Here is a 13,264-nt window from a genome sequence, read left to right as displayed (position 1 = left end):
GTGGAAATTTAAAGCAGCCAAATACTCTAAATGCGTGTTGATTCTGAACGTGCAGGAAAATACCGGATGACCACGGGGAGAGAGACATGCATACTACAAATATACAACAGGCGTCAGGGTTAGGAATCGGACCCACGACCTCCTGTATATCAGGCGAGGTAGCTAACATCTCGCCACCGTTTAAAATTTGTGGGGTTTTTTTGTCCAAATGGAGAGATATGAAACAGCGATGGCTACACTGGGAGAGAAAAACTGAGAAAGACTGAGAAAGACACACAGGCAGTTGTACAAAAACAAATTTATTGGCAGCCTAACAGACATTCTTTGCAGCTAGGCGGACACGCAGGCAAAAATCCTCCACATAGTCTATATAAACCCATGGGGCAAGTGCTTGTTAGTGCGTGCCTATGAATACCAGCACGGCACACGAGTGGCAGATAGGTGGCCAGCACCACGCCCGGCAGCCTTCGTCTCCCTCCACGTCTGATGATTTTTTTGTTACGTACCGCACCAGGTACTACATTTTTGGGCTGAGTCGACCTAGGAGTGTCACGGGACCAGTGCAGACATTCTTCATGGATGTTGGCCGTCCGGTTTCAGGCGCCTGTCACCGATGTTGGAATCGACCTCGGGTTCGCTGTGCGCTTGGTGGCGGCGGCAGGAGAGAGAGAGCGACCCACGGTTGTTTTTGGGTTCGAACGCGGAAATACACAAATGTGTCGTTGAGCCCGCCACCACCCGACGCGGTCAAATCTTAAAGGTTTGTCAAGCAAACAAAAAAACGTGACAATCAGTCGCGACTTCAGCACCACCGGTGTGCCGGAGAGTGAACCCACGACAAAGGTTTACAATTCGAGTGCCCGTGACGTTTCGCCGGTGATTACAAGAACCGGCCTCGTCAGGCGATAAGTCAGAATTGCGAAGACGACTTCCTGTTTCGGTCTTCAACAGACTAAAGTTTAAAAGTCATCACTGTGAGCCTATCAGGTGCGAAGACTAGAGGTCAAATAAATGACAAATGGATCGTGTCAATCTGACAATACGCGGTGCCTGTTATTGGTTGGGTTGTTCACAGTTCATCAACGCAGAGCGATGCATATTCTATGGTTCTTTCGGTGAAGTCACGTAAATAGAAAATAAAAATAATAAAAATAATGATGACGACCGCTTGTGCTGCGATCAAAACGTTGTGAGTTTTTTTTTTATAGATTTAATATTTGTATTTTTATTATTTTTATTTCTATCTACGTGACTTTACCGAAAGAACCATAGAATATGAATTCCTGCAGTCACGAAAGTTTTAAGTCAAAATTTTAGAGCGATGCATTTACGTTGAATTTGCTGTCCTTCCACCGCGTCGACGATTCTGCACGGCCGGTCACACAGGGCGCGAAAGGAGTTCAAACGCACGCAATGCATTCCGTAGATCTCAGAATATGTTCTCTAACGCGGTAGGAGTTGCGTTCTACAAAGAACTTTACGTAAAAGTCGCGCTACAATCAAGAATATAAGGGGGTAAAGCACAGTCCGCGACGACACGTGAGACGCATACGCAGGCTGAACAAAGGCTGAGGTTTCGCATGAGTAGCATCTAGAAGCATCCAGCAGCATCTCACTGCCTTGTGCGACGATGCTACGCCGAGGCAGCCGTTGTTAAAACTTATTTCTACTCGCACTGCGACGTGGTTTCCGATCGCTCGATCGCGTTATATATAATTCGCATCCGCGTTTTATATATAAATAACAAAAAAATTGTTCCCTAGAATACATTAATCGCGTTATATCCAAATTCGCGTTATAGAAGAGTAGACCGCACCTATCACGGACTCTCCCCTCTCGCGCATTCGGCTACCAAGTCGTGGAGGGAGAGAGAGGTGGAGAGGCGGGGGGGGGGGGAGGTGACAGGAGGAGATCGCCCCTCGGGCCTCTTCCCACGGGCGAGGGATCGCACCCGCCACGAAAGCCTTCTCACGCTCAGACCTTGCAGGTTCCGCCAAGTGGAAAACGAGTCAAATAAGACGGCGAGAGGAGATAAAAGGTGGCGGAGGTGGGTTGGTGGTGGTGGTGGCTGGGGGAAGTGACCCCTCCATAACGTCAGCCACTTGCCTCCCGTTTGTGTTTCAATTCACCTGGGGTGAAAAGAATTGAAATGTTATCCCCCCCCTCCACTCTCCACTACAAGGAGTTATAGAGAGCAACCCCCCCCCCCCCCCACCTCTCACCTACCTCACCCGCTTCCCTTCTCCTAGAGAGAGGTGCCTTTTGGCCTGCTCTTCCATGCTGGCGATAAAGTGGAAGTTCCCACTGTTTTGCTGACCGCATGGAGTTTTGGTGCCAGTGCTCAGCAACCATCTCAGATGAGCACGGTTGGCTACATACCGTGCGAAAGAAGTTCAACGCTCACACACACACACAGCCTACGTGTTAAACTGACACACACACACACATGCATAGGAACCGGCGTGCGAATCGTCACGCCGCATCGAGGCACTGCTCGTTAATTGGTACACGGTAACTTGTGAGCCACGTGGTGATTTGACTTGGCTTCTACCGAGGAGGTTGTCAGCCAAAGGAATTTGGTTGTTTTAATTGGTAAATGTGCGCGCGTGTCTGTGTACATACATGTGTACTTGTGTGTGTGTGTGTGCGCGGTGGTGGGGAGCGCTAGTGTAGCGGTTAGCGTGCCTGCGCTACGACCCTGGCAACCCGGGTTCGATTCCCGCTCACGGCCAATACCAGTGACGATTATCTAAACCGGTTCTGGGCCTCTCCGAGGTCGACTCAGCCTCAAATGAGTAACTGGTGCGGTGCGTAGAAATATTGCCACTAGGGAGCGGTGCTGGAAACTCACCCCCCTTGCGTGCCGTTCTGGCCTTCATAGGTGCTCGCTAGCAGCACTTGCCCCTACAGTCTGTTGAGGCTATACGGGGCAACTTTGTCTTTGTGTTCCCTAAAAAAATTGCAGCAATAACAACCGTCGGCCTAATCACACGCGCAAGTCGCATTCGTGACTGGGCTGGTGGCATTTTTTATATTTTCTTTAAATAGATGATTTAAACAAAACCAAAATATACATTTTAAATTAACATCCACTTTTTTTCAGCCGGGGGCGGCGGTGGTGGGGGGGGGGGGGGGGTGCTGGTGTAATTGCCAGCGATAGAGGACAGGGCCTTTTTTGTATTCTCACAAAAACACACACGCACGCACACACGCCCGCGCGCACGCACGACGAGAATTTGGTTTCCTTACAAGTTGGTCAATTAAATTGTTGCGTTTTATTTTTCAACAATTTCCGAAAATTTGTTGTAACGTGTTTCTAGGTATTCATTTAACCTTCGCAGAGATTTGCCCCGGCGGTCTTTATGGTACAGCCCGGCTATTACCAAAAACGCACACACACACGCAAAATCCCGCGAGTTTACATTTTTTAGTCCGTACAATTTAAGTTGAATTAGTTGTTTCGGTAGGGAGGGGGGGTTAATTTAACTTGAGAATGATCGTTGACGTGAATAGACGGTAAATTGAGGCTGGAAACAGCATACGCGAGTTTTTATCTAAAAATATACACACAATTATTTCTTTTTAGTGCTTTGTGTGACTTCGTGTGTATATTTGGAGTTTGCGTGTCTCTCTCTCTCTCTCTCTCCCCGTGGTCGCGTGGATTGTTCTCCGGGTCCTTCGGTTTGGCCCTCCACATTTCGAGTCAACATCATCACGCGTTCAGAGTGTTTGTTTGCTATGAATGTCCACAAGATAAGCCACTTCGTTGAGCTATCATTCGTGGCCAGGTCGCTTATGAAAAAGAGATATACAGCTGGGTGGGCCTTACCTGGTGAAACAAAAAGTTTAGTTTAGATTGCTGGGTCCATCGTGGCAGTGCGTTAACCGCTGCGCCACCGCTCCACCGCAGACGTAACACGATATCACGCATTTACACAGCTCTTGTCCATTACGCACGATAAATTCATAATAACAGGACTCGATATGTTGCCGTTATGTATTTATTATGGAGTGAAAGTGCACTTTTGGGTGAATACCATTTACAAGTAAGACTGAAAAATGTCACGTTTAACACTGCAGTCTATATATATACACAGTATATATGAGTTTGATGCCCAAAATAATTTAACAACCCAGAGGTCCACTGAGCAGGAGAAATGGGTTCGACCACAGTTAAGTCGTTAGGCAGGTCACGTCCGGTGGGGTAATGTGTAAGTAACTGCACTCCCATGTCTTCCAAGACATCTTGGCCAGTGTGGAAGAGTAGACCAAATATACCCTCTAGATAGGCACTGTTAAAGCCCCCCCCCCCACCCAGAAACATAATCTTTATTTAGACTGGAGAATCCGATGAGCTTTGAAGCTCTTTCCACAGATGTTCAATAGGACCCAACCTCCCTCTGCCTAGCAGTATAACCTTCATTTTAATTGTACCATAACGCATTGCTTTCTTAACCGATTAATTCACGGCCAAAATTCACCGAATAATCGATCGTTGTGATTGTCAATAGTTCGTTAGTTCGTCAATTGATCGGCAGGTGTCGAGTGTGGTGGGGGAAAGTGTGGGTACTCCTCTGCGTTTGACCAGTGGTGGGTAGATGGGCGGAGGAGGAGGTGGGTGGGGCGGGCCCTTCAGTGCTCCCTCCATACTATGGGAGGGCCCCTTCGGACAGCAGCGGCGTTAGCCTGCAATTGCAGGGCTGCACATTTGTAATTTACCTGTAGTGGACGTATGGAATGGATGGGCTTGTATGCAAATGGTAAAAGGTGGCTATAGCCGTGCGCGCGTGTGTGTATATGTGTGTGTGTGTATATGTGTCTGTGTGTGATATATACAAATTAGCCCGGCTGCCACTTATTGTAGCATAACCTATGTTCAGTTAGCATGGACCATCCATATGCCACCTAATTAACACACCTGGCGCACAGGAGGTCATTAATTAAGAAAACTTGGCACGGAAATTAATTGGAGGGATGGAGCCTTGTTTGGGGGAGGAGGGTGGGTGGGTCGGTGAGTGGGGTGGCTGGCTGGGTTGGGAAGACAGGAAACTTTGTAGCGGCCCATAATTAACCCTCATCAGCACAATCGCCCCGGTCCAGACGCACAGCACTGACACACCCCACCCCCTCCCCTCCTCGCTCCACCCAAGGTTAACCTCTTCGCTGGATATTATTGCCAAATTATATATTTGCAATGACAATTATATATTTTTTTTATTTTACCGGATATCCGTTTGTGCTGCACCGTCTGTCGTGTGTGCGCGTGCGCGCGCTGCTGCTTGCTAGGGAACTTTTGTACTCGCTTCCTTGGGAGTCTGCGATAGCCTTGGTCAATGTCAGAGACTGCGCTGCTGCTCCCGTGACTGGCGCCCCCCCCCCCCCCCCCGTCGTGCGTGCTGCCGGATTCCGCCGTGGCAGGCACCGGGGCATCTTGCACCTGCACTCAGCCACCACCGACATCACACATACAAAGACAATGAACCACCACCCCCCCCCCAACACACCTCGTGTAGCCTGTAACAGACTGTAGGGGCAAGTGCTGCTAGCGAGCAGCAGCTATGAAGGCCGGCACGGCACACCAGGGGGTGGGGTGGTCAGCACCACGTCTGACCGCCTTTGTCTCCCCCAGTGGCGATGGTTACACATCGCACCAGATACCTTGTTCTCGCGAGAACCCATCGAAAATACAAATATCCCCCGTATAGCCTTAGCAAACTGTTGGGGCAAGTGCTGTTAGCGAGCACCTATGAAGGCACACCAGGAGGTAGGTTGCAAGCAACCACGCCGGGCCGCCTTTGTCTCCCCAGTGGCAATGTTTACACACCGTACCAATTACTCATTTGAGGTTTAGTCAACCACTTACATCACACACACACACACCACGACCTACATCACAGATCGTTATCTCCAATCACAGCAGTTTACGGCTCTGGCTATCTCTCTCTCCTCCTCCTCCTCTCTCCTCCTCTCTCGCTCCATCTCCCCGTACTCGATGGTGACGTCTCAGAGACAAAATGCCTCATCCCAAATCTCGGACCCTGGAAACGCCACGCGCGCCTCTGATAAATAATGCAGCCTCTCTCTCTCTCCCCCCTCCCCCCAGGGGCCGCTCCTGAATATTGTGCGTGCATTTGTGCGTGTGTTTGTTATGCACGTGTTTGTGAGTGTGTGTGGGTTGAGGGGGGTGGTGAGTGGTGGCGCAGTGGTGAGCGCGCTGCAGCTACGAACCTCGGGCCATCCGAGTTCAATTCCGCTCACAGCCAACACCAGTGACGATTGTCTGAACTGTCAATCAGGTCGGCTCAGTTTCAAATGAGTACCTGGTGCGGTGTGTATACATTGCCACTGGGGAGACAAAGGCGGCCGGGCGTGGTGCTGGGACCCCCTTGTGTGCCGTGCCGGCCTTAATAGGCGCTCGTTTCCAGCACTTACCCCAACAGCCTGTTTAGGTTACGTGGGTGATCTTTGTCTTTGTGTCATCTGTGCCGCAATGCACAATCCTCCAATTCCCTGCTGAAGATGCTGGTTGATTGATGACATGGGGCTCATTGATTTACTCCAGTCACCCACTCGCCTAGCGGCCAGTCACCTCCAGTTAACTCTTCTACCGCTACTACAACCACGGTTACAGTTCCCAAGAACCTCACTATCTCATGTCACTCCAGTCACTCAACTAACTGGCGGACAGTCGCCTCCCTGTCACCCTACTCTGGCTACTGCCATGTGGCAAATACCATGGTTATTGTTCCGTGAACTTCACTCATTAATTCGTCCACCCGCGTTGAGGAGGACTCGGTCCATCCTACACTGCCTGTTTCGTCTCATCCATCACACTCTGTTCAAACACAACCACACCGCCGATAACAATAACGCATGCACCCACCCACCCATTCACTCACCCACCCACTCACCACACGACAGCTCACCTCAATGCACTCTCCGCTTCTTCCCTCGCACTGCACCACTCCGGAATTCCCTTCTGCCATCATCATCATCATCATCATCGTCATCATCATCGCCTCTTCCCCCAGACTCTTTCTCTCTCTCGCACCTCCGATGAGCACGAGTGGCTACGTTCGGCGCGAAAGACTCTCAGCATAGTGCACCAATAACCTTGCTCAATAAAAACAAAAACCCACCACACTGACGCTCAATAAACACCAACTTTAACCGTGCCGTTTTCTTGATGATCGCTTGGCGATTTGTTGTTTTGGGGCGGTGGGGGGGTGTGGCCCGGTGCTCAGCGACTATAATAGAGCGGGGGGGGGGGGGCAGGCAACCGAGGATGGACGGAGGGGTTTGAGGTGGTCGTAGCCGACGCGGCAGCGGGGATCTCGGCGTGGACGATCGCTCATCTGTCGCGCGAGCGGCGGCAGCTCTGCGTGCGGGCGATACGGCTCCCGCCGTATTGATCCGTAATTGCCATCCATCCCTCACCGCCACTCTCCACGCCCGTGGGTTCCACCCCACCTTCGCTTGTGAAGATAGCTCAGACGCGGCCGACCGAGAGAAACTTAATAAATGGATTAACGGCCTCCAAACCAACCGCCAGCCCAGCCCAACTCCCTATCTGTCTTCAAAGGACCCCCTCGCCCCACCACCACCACCACCCATTCCTGCCCCCTCCCCAACCCAACACACCCACCCACCATCACCCTTCGTTCGGTCACAATGAGCTGGGAGCATTAGCTCAGTGGCTTCTGTCGAGCTTCCAGATCCGGCACCAAGCCCCCGCCCGCCCGCTCTTGGTTGGATGTCTCAATGGAGATGATTCTCTAAAGCTTGTTTGACCCGAGTCAGCGGTTGAAGAGACTTGGGTGGGGGGGGGGGTGAGTGGGGGAGGTTGCAGAGAGAAAGAGACGGGAGGGAGAGAGAGAGAGAGAAAGGAATTAAAGCACGTGAACAACCTTTGTGGTGGCAAAGTTCCATAGGGCCCAGCCAGGTTTGATGTGTTTGTTCTGTGTATTAGCTGCAGAGGAGGTGGGAAGAAGAAGGTGGGGGGTGGGGTGGGGGGGATGGGGGAGGGGGGGTTCACCCCCCACCCCTAAAACACCGTGGCGTGGGAGCTGCTGTGAGCACAAATACGAGAGTGCCGAAGGGTGTAGGAATGTGTTGGGTTGTTCTTTTCCAGTGAGATGTTTTTTTCGTCAATGTATTTACTGAAATCGAACGTTTGCATTTTCAGGCGCGAATTTTACGTTGGCTAATTTCGGAGCTCAATAACGTGGGTTGCTTGTGCACGAGGTTTCATCATCATGATCGCTTTCGAATCATCATGATCGTGATCACCATCACCCCTTCCATCCAGGGTCAATGCAATGAGCACCACGTTGTAAGTGGAAGTCAACAGTTGGTCATCCTATGGATAGACTCGCCCTTGTCACGGCAATGTGGAATTTCCACAGCTGGCTCAGAACCGTAAAACGGGAGATGATCAATGGGCATTTGAGCCGAAAGAGCGGCTGTGTTTGAACATTTGAATGTCTTCGTAATAATCTGAAATTTAATTTACAGGCCCGATTCTTGGATTTTTTCATGATGAATCCAAAATCAGTAACACATCCCTCATCTTGTTGGAATTTTAAAAAATATTATGATAAATATAAAATAACTTTGTAAGACAAATAATCATTAAAAAAGACTATAAGTGGATTAATTGCATTTGTAAGTGAACTGTTCCTTGTTCTAACGAGAACAAATCATACCACGATACAATGGGCCAGCAAGATTTAAAAATTTTTAGTTTACTTTTAATGTAAATGGGTTTATTTGGTAGTACTGTACTACTTTTCTGATTATCAAAAGTGGTTGTATGATACTCAGTGGCTATACCGGTAGCAAAAAAAATCATGTGCAAGTTTAAAAACTGATAATCAGAATTTTTTTTTTTAACCAGGCCTCAAGCGTCAAGTCCTGTCCCCAACTCTTATTATCCACTCGATCTCTCTCCTGGCCTCTTTTCAAGTGCTATGACAAAGGACCATCGCCTGAAACGTCTCCTATTATATCTGCTTTGTTATTTTAATTGCCACGCACAGCGCTAGCGACGGACAAGTCGAGTCTATCTCAAGCGTTACTTTTTGGGAGTCACCCACAATTTTTCGCCCCACCGCTTCCGGGCTGCGCTTTTTGGCATTTTGGCTGCCCTGATGCGGCCGAGGACACAGCGTCGTGCGACGGGCGATTTGGTGCTGACAATTGCCCGCTCGTTCGCGGCCGGTCAGTATTGGTCATTAATATCGATGGCCTCTCATGCTCGTTAACGCGCCAGTCAAGAAAGCTTATCAATACGCTTTCACTTCACAAAGATGCTCCGCGATAAAAAGACCGAGGGTTAAGCATCATCGTGAGCAGTGAGCCGTGTTCTATCCACTGCTGGAAGAAGGCTTCTCCCTACGTTGGTCACCACCATCGTTCGCTACTGGCAAACGAAACAAAAAATTCCGTTCCACGCCCCCGATCAAGTATTTTTTGACCAAACTTCACCGCTCTTGTGTTCGTGTGCGTTGGCGAAAGAGGGACACTCACAACCGGTTTGGATATCAAGCGCCACTGATGTTAGCCGTGAACGGAGATGTTAACTACCTCGTCTGGTATACAGGAGGTCGTGGGTTCGATCCCGACCCTGACCCCCTGTATATTTGGAGTTTGCGTGTCTCTTTCTCGCATCATCATCATCATGGTGGCTAGGAGATGTTAACTACCTCGCCTGGTATACAGGAGGTCGTGGGTTCGTTCCCGACCCTGACACCTGCTGTATATTTGGAGTTTGCGGTGTCTCTCTCTCGCATCATCATCACCACGGTGGCTAGGAGATGTTAACTACCTCGTCTGGTATACAGGAGGTCGTAGGTTCGATCCCGACCCTGACCCCCTGTATATTTGGAGTTTGCGTGTCTCTCTCCCCGTGGTCGCGTGGATTTTTCTTCAGGTCCTCCGGCTTTTCACGGCACATTTATAGTCAACGTGCGTTTAGAGTATTCGGCTGCTATGAATTTCCACGTGATAAGCCACTTTCGTTGAGATATCATTTGTGGCCAGGTCGCTTCTGAAAAAGAGCAATATAGCTCAGTGAGCCTTTCCTGGTAAAAAAAAAATAGTGAAGATATTCTTGGTTCTTTCGGTAAAGTCACGTAGAAGGGAAATAATAAAATAATCAAGATTAAACAATAAAAATTATCACGGCGTTTCGATTGCACCACAAGCAATCATCATGAGGTGCTTTCCACACCTGATGATGGTTTTCACACCTGATGATGATAATTCTCACGACGTTTCGATTGTAACACAAGCAATCATCATCAGGTGTGAAAACCACCGTCGTGAGAATTTTAATTGTTTTTTTGTATTATTTCCCTTTTACGTGACTTTACCGAAAGAACCAAGAATATGAATCTATGCAGTCACGAAAGCTTTAAATAGAAAAATTGTGAAGAGTTAACATGTTAATATTTAAAGTCTCAGGTCACCAGGTTCATCGCGTGGTGCATGCTACGCTTATCACTGCACCACCGCTCCACCGTACCACCAGCGAAACGTCATGGGACTCGAATTGTAAATGGTGTGGGTTGACTCTCCAACACACCGGTGTGTTGAAGTAGCAACTAATTGGCACGTTTTGTTTACGTGACAAACCTTACTCATTGGCTGTGTCGGGTGGTGGCCGGTTTAACGACACACATATTTACGCGATCTAACCCCAAATAAAACCTTTATTATGGATAAAATTTGTTGCCAAAGCCTGCGGCGTGTTAAGTCGACATCTTGCCCCGTACGTAGGACCAGACCGGCAAGAGTTAAATTAATTGGCTTAGAGGTTATAAATGAATAAGAATAACCAAAACATTTTTTTAATGAGGGGGTGACTGCTTAAAATTAACGTTGGTTTAAAATCGTAGGAAAGTGTGAGAGAGAGAAAAACAAGCCCCAGAATCCACTGCAACAAAATAACAAGATCTAAGCAGACTTGAAGTTTTAACTTTGAATACGAAGATCCCCCGTTATGATATTTTCACGGACTTTTAGGGCAAGCGCTCATCTAGGCCGTGGCACGGGCACGCGAGTGATGTGCGGGTGGCCAGCACCACGCTTGCCCGGACCGCCTTTGTCTCCTCGCGAGTGTCGATGATTTTGCACCCCGTGCACGAGTTCCTTGTTTGAGACCCAGTCGACAGCTCGGGGCATGCCCAGGACCGGTTCAGACACTCGCCGCTGGCGTTGGTGGCCGCGAGCGGGATTAGAACTCGTGTCGTTGGGTTCGTATGCCCGGCGCCCTAACCGCTCACACACACACACGCGCACGCACGCACGCGAGTCGTGTACATCCGTACATATACATACAATCCAACAGTCTCAATTAGATTGTTGAAATTGAATTAAGTAAGCATAACACGGCTGATTCATTCTGCTATAATTTCCTCCGCACCCCCCCCCTCTCTCCCCCCCGCTTTTTTAACCCCCCGCCCCCACCCCCTATCCTCGCAATTTATTTATTTATTTGTAATTTTGGAAGACGCACAAAGACCGGCGTTGTTCAGCACTGGCCACGATTTCCACCGCGAAGGGGAGGCGGTGGATTAGAGGACAGTGCCAGGGCCTGTGCCGAAAGTAGCGACGTGGCGAGTCCACAGCTCGTGGTCATAAAATCATCGCTGTAGGGTCCCTCCAGGTTCGTGATGTGTGGCCGGTGTCCAGTGAGAAGCTGGTCGCATCGTGCGGGCGGCGGAGCTGACGGTGCGAAAGGCAGAGAACGCCAGAGAAAGTAAAAAAACACAACCCCAGGCAGAATAGAACGAACTCCAAAGACAAAGATCCCCCGTGCAGCCTTAACAGACCGTAGGGGACAAGTGCTGTTAGCGGGCACCTATGAAGGCCGGCATGGCACACGAGAGGGGGTGGGTGGCCGCAGTGCGTAGCCACGATTAGCTTGACGCGAGGCACGTGTCCACTGGCAGTGACCCCAACGGCCGAGTCGGTCCCACGCTTTAACTCGCTCCGTCAAGTTTGCGCCTCTCTCGCCGTGGCCTGAGGTCCGATTGCAAACGCAGCGAGGCACCCAATTCGCACGCAGTTTATCGGCAATTAACGGCATCAGCCGAGTGATTGAAAACACACGCGCGCGCACGCTTACCCAACAAAGACAAACAAAGTCAAGAGATCCCCCCGTATAACCTTAACAGACTGTCGGGGCAAGTGCCGTTTGCACCGCCTTTGTATACATTAGTGGTGACGTTTACACACCACACCAGGTACTCATTTGAGGCTGAGTCGACCTAGGGGAGGGCCCAGGACCGGTTCAGATAATCTTCACTGGCGTTGGGCGTGAGCGGGAATCGAACCCGGGTCGCCGGGTTCAGAGCGCAGCGTGCTGACCGCTGCGCCACCGCTCCCCAAGACAAAGACCTCCCCCGTACAGCCTTTAGCAGACTGTATGAGGCAAGTGCTGTTAGCGAGCACACGAGGGGGTGGGTGGCCAGCAGGCTGAGTCGACCTAGAGGAGTCCCAAGACCGGTTCAGGTAATCGTCACCGGTGTATTCGAAGGTGAGCGTGCATCGAACTCGGGTCGCCGGTTTCGTAGCGCAGCGTAGCGCTAACAGCCACAAGAGCCACCACCAAGTGGCAGTGACGTCACCACGGCGCTTGTGCCAGGCTACGTGCACCCCGACGCAGATCGGGTGGCGGTGCTACCAATAAAGTGACGACGTGTTTGCGAAACGACGTAAAGTGTTGGGGGCGGGGGGAGGGGGGCATGACTGTAACAAATTTTTAAGTGTTGACATGTTTCATTCTTACTTGCGAATGGTGTTCACTCAAGAGTGCACTTTCACTCCATACTATCGCGTCCTAATTATGATGAATTTAGTGTGCATCATGGACAAGAGCCGCGTCAATGTACTGGGTTCGTAGCGGTGACTTGCGCCACTCTAGAAACGGAGCCATCCGGGTTCGTTTCGCGGTCACCGTCACCATCGGTGGCGAGCGACACACGGACCAGTCCTGGACCTCACTTCGCCATCATCGCGAAGAATGCTGATTACAAACAACAATTATCTCACGACCGGCATGGCTTAATTATATCTATTTTTTTATTTGATCAGGTAAGGCTCCACTAAGCTATGCAGCTATTTTCTCCCCCCCCCCCACCGCTCCTCCCCGTGCAGAAATCGCTGTTTTATTTCATGCTGTTGGGTCAAGTGCTTCCTAGCGATCCAGAACCACGCCCGGCCGCTTTTGTCTCACCCACCCCACCCCTCTCCGCGCTGA

Source organism: Petromyzon marinus, chromosome 45 (genome assembly GCF_048934315.1).
Source record: "Petromyzon marinus isolate PM22_M1 ecotype Great Lakes invasive population chromosome 45, UKy_Petmar_22M1.pri1.0, whole genome shotgun sequence".
NCBI classification, from domain to species: Eukaryota; Metazoa; Chordata; class Hyperoartia; order Petromyzontiformes; family Petromyzontidae; genus Petromyzon; species Petromyzon marinus.
Note: the sequence above shows the minus strand (reverse complement) of the source record.